Genomic DNA, 7,500 nt, shown 5'->3' with positions numbered 1-7,500 from the left:
GGTTTGGAGAGGGGTAGGACAGTTTCCCAGAAACATGCATTGATCCAATATTCTCATTCCAACAACAAGTACATTCCACATTAAACCCTCAGAGAGGTTGAATTTTCTATGACAGGCACACAGCATTTGTCTTTCCCCGCCCTAGCCCCGCATCTACAGTACTTATTCCTTGAGGAATAAGCTTAAAGCATATATTAATTTAACTGTGGAAAACTCTCTTCTCAATTCTTATAAAATTATTAAATACTTATAAATATAAATGAATTCTTTGAAATCAGCCAAAAAGTAACTTTTGAGGGACGCACATAACAATACTTGTACAATTGCTGACTTGTAAGTTATGCATTACCGATAAACAGTGGAATTTAATTATCTTGAACCATCCATTTCTAGAACAAAAGAAAAGTCAATTCCCCCAAGTGCTATATTAATGCTGCTTGTGGCTTTTCTTTGAAGTGCAAAAATTCAAGATTCCACTGTACAACCAACATATAATCACAGTGTAACCAGACAGTCACTAACACTGGTAGTTAGATATGAGATGGTCAACTAAACCCTGTTTGAGCGAATCTCTAATTGATCCACATGTGATAGGGAACTGGAGGGGCACCCATTTCTGGGCGATGCATTCAATGCCTTAGGGTTCCCCTATGTAAAATAGCTGGTAAAATAGCTCTGCCCGGAACTAATACAGAGCCATCTTCTCGTTGATTAATTCACAAGCGATGCAGTCCCAGGGGGTGATTCCTTGCATCGATGTTGTCATCATCAAACTCGGGGCATTCATCAAAGGATGGGAGTTCCTCATCTTGAAACCGTTCATTAACAGTCCAGTAGTAGAATGGCAAGTCCTTGTCCATACGTTTGGCGAATTCCCTAAAAAAGTCAATTGAAACCAAATCACTTTTCAAGTTTAAGTTTGATTTGCAGGAAAAATTGGGTGCACGAAAACACATCTTCATAAGAATGGATTTGCAAGAAGACTCGTATTGGCGCAGAGGCAAAAGACAACTCTGAAATGGTCTATTTAATAAGGCAAATCAAATCATTGATTGATTTGTTGCTACTCTGATGTCATATGAGCTGTAGTATTATCCCAAGAGTCACAGACATTTGTTTTGTATCTGTTTCAGTCTAAAAATACTGTACCATACTATCTTTCATTTCACAGAGAATTTTTGAGCATTTTGCTAATGTCACACAATCAGTATTATTTACCTCACAGTTTTTGGCCACCTTTCCTTGAACTGCTTGAGCGTAAACACTGGTCCTAGGTAACGATGACACATACTGTAAAGGGTCTCAAGGTCATCTGTCACACCAGCTCTGGGATGCTCTGGATAGCCCAGTTCACTGTTCTGTCTCCTCCTGTATTCCTGGTTTTCAATGTTGGTTGTAAGCTCAATAAGGGTTTCCCTTGAAAAGCCCCTCACACAATCAACAGGCCTAAAGGAGAAGTTATAAAGTAATTATAAGCAGTAGATATTAGTGAACTTGAAGTTTCATTTTAAGTAACCGCAAGGTTTTCATGTTCGCCCCTATACCTGTTTAAGTTATATTCTCATTAAAAGGAGGACCTCCTGCAAGGATAATACCTTGTAGAAAGGGACTATTTAAATTTCTCATATTATCATCATCAGACAACAGCTTTAAAGACAATTAAAGAAGCCAAATTACCTTCTCTCAAATGGCCGGTCTGTGTAGTTTGTTGGATGTACTGAGCTGCCTCAGTCCAGTACTCATGTTGGGGTTTCATAGCTGGCCATTCAACATTGCTGGGCTGCATATCCTTATGCAAGGCTACAAATTGCACCAGTGCAGTGTCCTCCTGCAAGGACCATGCCTTTCTGTTCTTTTTTTTAATTTTGAGTTCTTTTAGAGGAGAAAACAATGGCTTTCCTCTGGTAAGTGGTGACTTCTTAACCTGTATACAAGAATGGGGTACAGGTACACTGGTTAAATGGAAATATCTGACTTTTCTACTTGTCCTCCTGCACAGGATAAATTATTACATATTCATCAACTAACGAAAAATTAAAACGTTGTAGGAGTAAGCTGTTCTTTTTTTGATTCACCATATATTTATCTCTATCTTGAAAGTACCAAAAGATGGGAGGTTGCACATTACTAGTGGCATATTGACAATCAACAGCATTGCTACAAAATAATTTTGTTTCAAATGTACTGTAAACTGTTTAATGGCGTCAAATACTGACAATATTTGCTGGACTCTTTGGGAAGTTAAGTTTCTTTGCCCTTGTGGGAAACGAACCAGTCGATCTGCGACGCTTGTCGTCAGGTTTGTGCGGAGTGTTTCTTGTAGAAACATGTGGCCTCTTGCCACTCGATTCTTCTTCTACTTCTTCCATGCATTTTCTGTTTGCTTGAATAGCGACTAAAAGGGAAGCATTTCTGTTACCACTTGATGTCCTTACACAAAGAGAACCGAACAGTATCTTTCTTAAAGTACTGTTCATTTCGACAGGGCAAACGAGTGTTCGTTCAAAAGCAGTTACTTGAAAAGAATCGTGCAGTTGTTTACATTTTTGGTGCCAATTTTAGGTGAATTTCAACGATCACAAATTCCTTGAAAACATGGGGACTTAGGGGAAATTGAATAAAATTCGAAGAAGATACTATTCGAGCAACAGCAGGTAAGAATTTACACTAATGTAACCAGGATTGAACTCGCTATGGCCCAATTTGTGTCAAGCGTTAGAAAACTGCGAACGAACAAAGCGAGTCGGTCATGCATACCACACCAAACAATTGTATGTTTTTCTTCATTCTCAGGCAAATTAGCTGCGATATTGTAATGCAAGCTTGAACTTAAATGTCTAAACAATACATAACACGATTTAACTTACCTTCTCTGTTCCTGAATAAGGAAAAATAGCCACTTGAAATACAGTCGATTTCGGACCGTGTGCTCGCCTTCAAATCGATATTTTTTTGCAACGGCTCGTGGGAAACCCGATTTCTCCTCCTTTGCCAAATCTCAAGAAAATGCTGATAAATCTGAAGCCTAGCGGATCATTTATTTTCATTTACCCAGAGCTTCGTTTTTATATTATGATCAATAGGTATACAGTGAAGCCAAAGAAAGTCATTATAGGGAAAACTCAGTAATGCACTAGTCATTTGTTTCCCCCACCCCCCGACCCCCGGGGATAGTGGGAACATATGGGGAAATTACTAGGGCAATTACGCGAGATTACGCCACAATTACGCCTCTAGGGGGTAGGGAAATTAGAAGATTTTTTTTGAGTATTTTCACACGTGCAAAATCAATATGGTGGCGGGAGAAGTGAAAAACGTAAGACTTCGCTTTGTGGTTTTAATTTATCGCATCTATCATGTATTCAATCATTTGCCTATTGTTTTATTGGTGTTTGGAACTCATTTACATCAAAATAACCGTGACAAATAACAGGTATTATTGAATTTCTGTCATGCTTGACCTCGCTTGAAATTGGAATCGTGACATTTCATTGCTGTCTTTCCATAGGTATTGTTTCAGCTTGAAGAAAGCCACAAAGCTTTAGTAATCATAGAAAGAGATGATGTTCAAAAGAAAGTCCGGGAGGCCTTTGGACTGGATGACAATGTTAAAATTGTATTTCAAGCATACAATGACGAGTGGTCCGAGTGGTGTGATATTGAAGGAGCGGAAATTCAGCACATGGGGAAAATTCGCATAGTGCTTGAACCACAGCAAGCCAAAAATTCTACAGCTCAGCCTCAGGTTAGTCTTTTTTATTCCACTTGAGCATGCTTTTTTGCCAAAAAGGTTCGTAGTCTTCACACTTGCTAACACAAGTTTTGCTAGTGTTATTAAACACAGCTCCCATTTCCACTGTTTTTATTATAATTTTTTTTGTTGTTAATTTCTATGTCCTAAAATCAAATCAATAAAAAAATTATATTCTCTCGATCCCTTATTCGATATTATTATTTTTATTTATCTTCCAAATATGATCATAATATTTTTGAAATGTATTATATACACTTTTTAAAGATTCATGTCTTAATTGACAAAACTCTGGAAAAGAATCTTAATATTCTATCAACGAATTTGCATAAGAAATGGAATTTGTTAATAATAATAAATAAAAGAAAATACAAATGATAATTCACGTCACACTTAGATGTACTTGATTTTCTTTTGTTAGGGTGGAACCTCTGCACAAGAAATAACTACCTCAGCACCTGTTTCAGCTGCAGTTGCTAATATGTCCATAGCAAGAACTTACCAAGCAACTATCTTGATAGAATCAACTGGAAAAATTAGTGTTGGGCCAGAACTACAGGCAAGCCCTTACCAATAATGTGTTTCTATTTAGTTTTATATAGGTGGCATTTCCCATTGATGTGATGAAAACAAGGAGGTCAAGTGTCCAATATCATTACATTGTTATATAGCCAGATATAGCAGAATTATTAGGTCTACAGGCAAGCTCTAGTAGTGTACATATTATGAATAACATCATTTCAAACTCAGTGCATGCATTAATGAGTTATATTTTTGGGTGGTAATCTTTACATCAAATAATTATATTTATGAATAAATCTCTGTTTAGGTCACAGAGGAGGCTCCTGGTACTGGAAAGGTTGATGTTTCAGTAGACGCAGCTGAAATAGAGACGAAAAGCTAAATTTTCAACACACTCAAAATGGAGCCAACACACAAAATGTATGCATATTACACGGAAATGAATGAGGCATCCTACAAGTTAGCCTTGGACAATCCAGCTCTGTTGACAGATAAGGAAAAGCTCATAAAGCTAGCACGAAAGACAGTTCATGATGAAGGATATTCATATCAAAAGAATTTGGAAATGCTCCATGTACAGAAAAGCGGCCATACACTACAAATGACCTGAAAAACAAGCGAATCACAGCAATCCAAGAAGACATAGAAGATGTTAATACCCAGACAGCTCTGCTGGTACGACAAAGAGAAAAGCATGTAAATGTTAATCAGTTTGGATTGCTAATATTACTGAGCAAGTTTCACAGTTGCGAGCAAAAAAAAGAAAGCTTGACGAAGAGTTGACCTTGATCCTTCAAAAACAGAAAGAATGCAAGAGGCAAAAGAAAAGATCATTGTCTGCTCCCCAGCAGCCTACATGCAATACGATCACAGGATACCTTAGTTCTTCAAAAAAGGACTCTGATGTAATCCCAGCTAATTCTACACCAGATACATCAACTACAGACACTGTCATTTCTGATAAGAATGTTTCCTGTGCAACAACTGTGATGAAAGTTGTGATCATCCTTTTTTAGTGTAAAGGGTGCTGCTGGCAACTAGGAAGAGACTTTGCAGAATTTGAACAATTTTGCAGAGTTTGAACAAGTTAATAAATCCTGTTTAAGTGACGTTGATAGTTGTCGGGAAGACAAATCTCTATATATCTCAAAGGAGAGGATGATTTCCATTGGGGAATTCCCAATCTGTAGAATGAAGTACTGCCAACAGCACCATACATCAAGTTGTAAAGAATGCCTTATCCTGGTTGATATTGCAAAACACTTGCAGCAAAATAGCATGTTGACTGTTAACACATTGTATCAGAAGTTTTTTCCTCGCCAGAAATATAAAACAGACAAGGCCATCAGAAGATTTTTGCAGCTACCTGTTGTCATTTTCCAGTGCAATGGTTCAAAAGGGAATTCGCCCCTGTTTATTACAGATTACAAGGGACAGACAGATTACAAAAGACTTATGTTCTGGATAAGCAAGCTTGGCTTGCTGGACACCATGCGCCAAGGACAGCAGCCAACAGCAATCAACCTTGACAAGAGTACTCTATCTGCATTGTGTAAGTTGGCATCTTCTGACAAGGACCATGCCTTGTTGAAATATACTGCTTGTCAGGCAAGTGCATTATCCTCAACACAAGCTCGATTTATGGTATAACTGACCATAAAGCTATTTCAGAAAAGGTTAAGGTTCCAATGAAAGAGGCAGAAGAGATTCGGGAAGCTGTTTTAGAACTAGCCAAAATTGAAGAGTTGGCTGTTCTTAAATCATTAAGGTTAACACCAGAAGATCAGAGTGTAGTTCCTAACAATGATGATGAGGATGCTGAGGAATGCACCATTGACTGGAGGTATCCATCTGATGAGGATGCAATGGATACGGATGTGGCTGCTGATAGGAGCATTGATGATTTATTACCTGAGCATTCTTATAATCCTGATAATGTAGATAATCAAACATTAATTGCAAATCCGGCGCCAGCAAATGATGTTTTACTGTCCTGGCTACGTGAAAAGAATTTAAATTGGTTTTTGTTTTATGAAGATGTTAACCGATACTTGCGAGCATACTCTTCTGAAGTCTTGCATCAGGTTCTTTTAGACTTTACTGATTACCTTCCTCAAAGTGATTTAACAGAACAAGAGGAAAAGCTAGTAGAACTTTCTCGCCAAGCACTTTTAGAGGTACAGTAAAGGAAAAATATCAATAACGAGGAAGACATTGAGTCTGATTCTGATAATGATCAGGACACAGATAGTGCCCATTGTGGAATTGATAAAGATGAACTGCTAAGAAAAGTAAATGCAGAGAGAGTCCGTATACGTAGAAGAATGTAACGAAAAGCAAATAAGGAAATTGCAGAGACCTGTATCTTGAAGAGGAAATGCCCGCCTGCAGTGAGTAAGATTCTCAAGAAGTACCCAGACATTGGGAAAGATATGGAAGCATTTGTTGAGAGTAAGAGAGTAGGTGCCGATGCCTGGCGAAGAACAGGTCTTCTAACATTTGATGGTGAAAGAAAACGTGCAAAAAAGGTGACTTTGAGGACCATAAAAGATCATCTACAAAAAAAATGCAATACCCACTTCGCATATGGTAGCATAGTTCAGCTTTGCGCAGTACGTAACAGAAGAAGGTTGTCATCCAAGCGATACAGAGGGGTGGCAAAAATCACTTGGCCTAAGTCTCGGAAAGGGTTCGCCGTGAGGTTGAATCCGGATGCTCACTGGAGCTGTGCCTTATATGCTGGTTTAGATTTACTACAATTGAAGGATATCAAGAACAAAGTGTTGCTGAATCGGGACGACCAGGCAGGATTCAGACTTGACACAACGTATGATCACAAGCATGCAAAGACAATCACAGTGGCAGATAAACCTTCTGTAACTACCCGTACTGATTTTGTCAATAAATACCCATCCATCTTGCAGACAACATCTTACCTCTTTATGGAGACCGAATCCAGCCCTCAAGCTTGCGTGGGAATTGTAAAGCCCCATAACATTTTTCCGAAAAATGCTGTTCAGCATGCTGCCGATCTAGAAATGTTGCGGAATGACCCAGAACTAAAACCATGGATGGACTCTAAAGAAATCGACTGCATTAGAGTTGATGGAGCAAGCGATGAGGGCCCATCTCACCTAGAGGTGAGAAATAGTCATATGAACAAGAAGGTTCCGACTAAGTACATCTTTCATCTCACGTTGTGTGGAAATTTGTCATGCATACATCCA

At 38.5% G+C, this 7,500-nt stretch overlaps 1 pseudogene; it reads right to left on the bottom strand.

Annotated features, from left to right (window-relative positions):
* Positions 1–629: 629 nt before the first annotated feature.
* LOC137995713 (uncharacterized) overlaps positions 630–7,500 on the bottom strand; it is a 419,354-nt pseudogene continuing 412,483 nt past the window's right edge.

The sequence above is a fragment of the Montipora foliosa genome, chromosome 3 (genome assembly GCF_036669935.1).
Source record: "Montipora foliosa isolate CH-2021 chromosome 3, ASM3666993v2, whole genome shotgun sequence".
Lineage (NCBI taxonomy): Eukaryota > Metazoa > Cnidaria > Anthozoa > Scleractinia > Acroporidae > Montipora > Montipora foliosa.
This window is presented reverse-complemented; position numbering and strand designations above follow the sequence as displayed.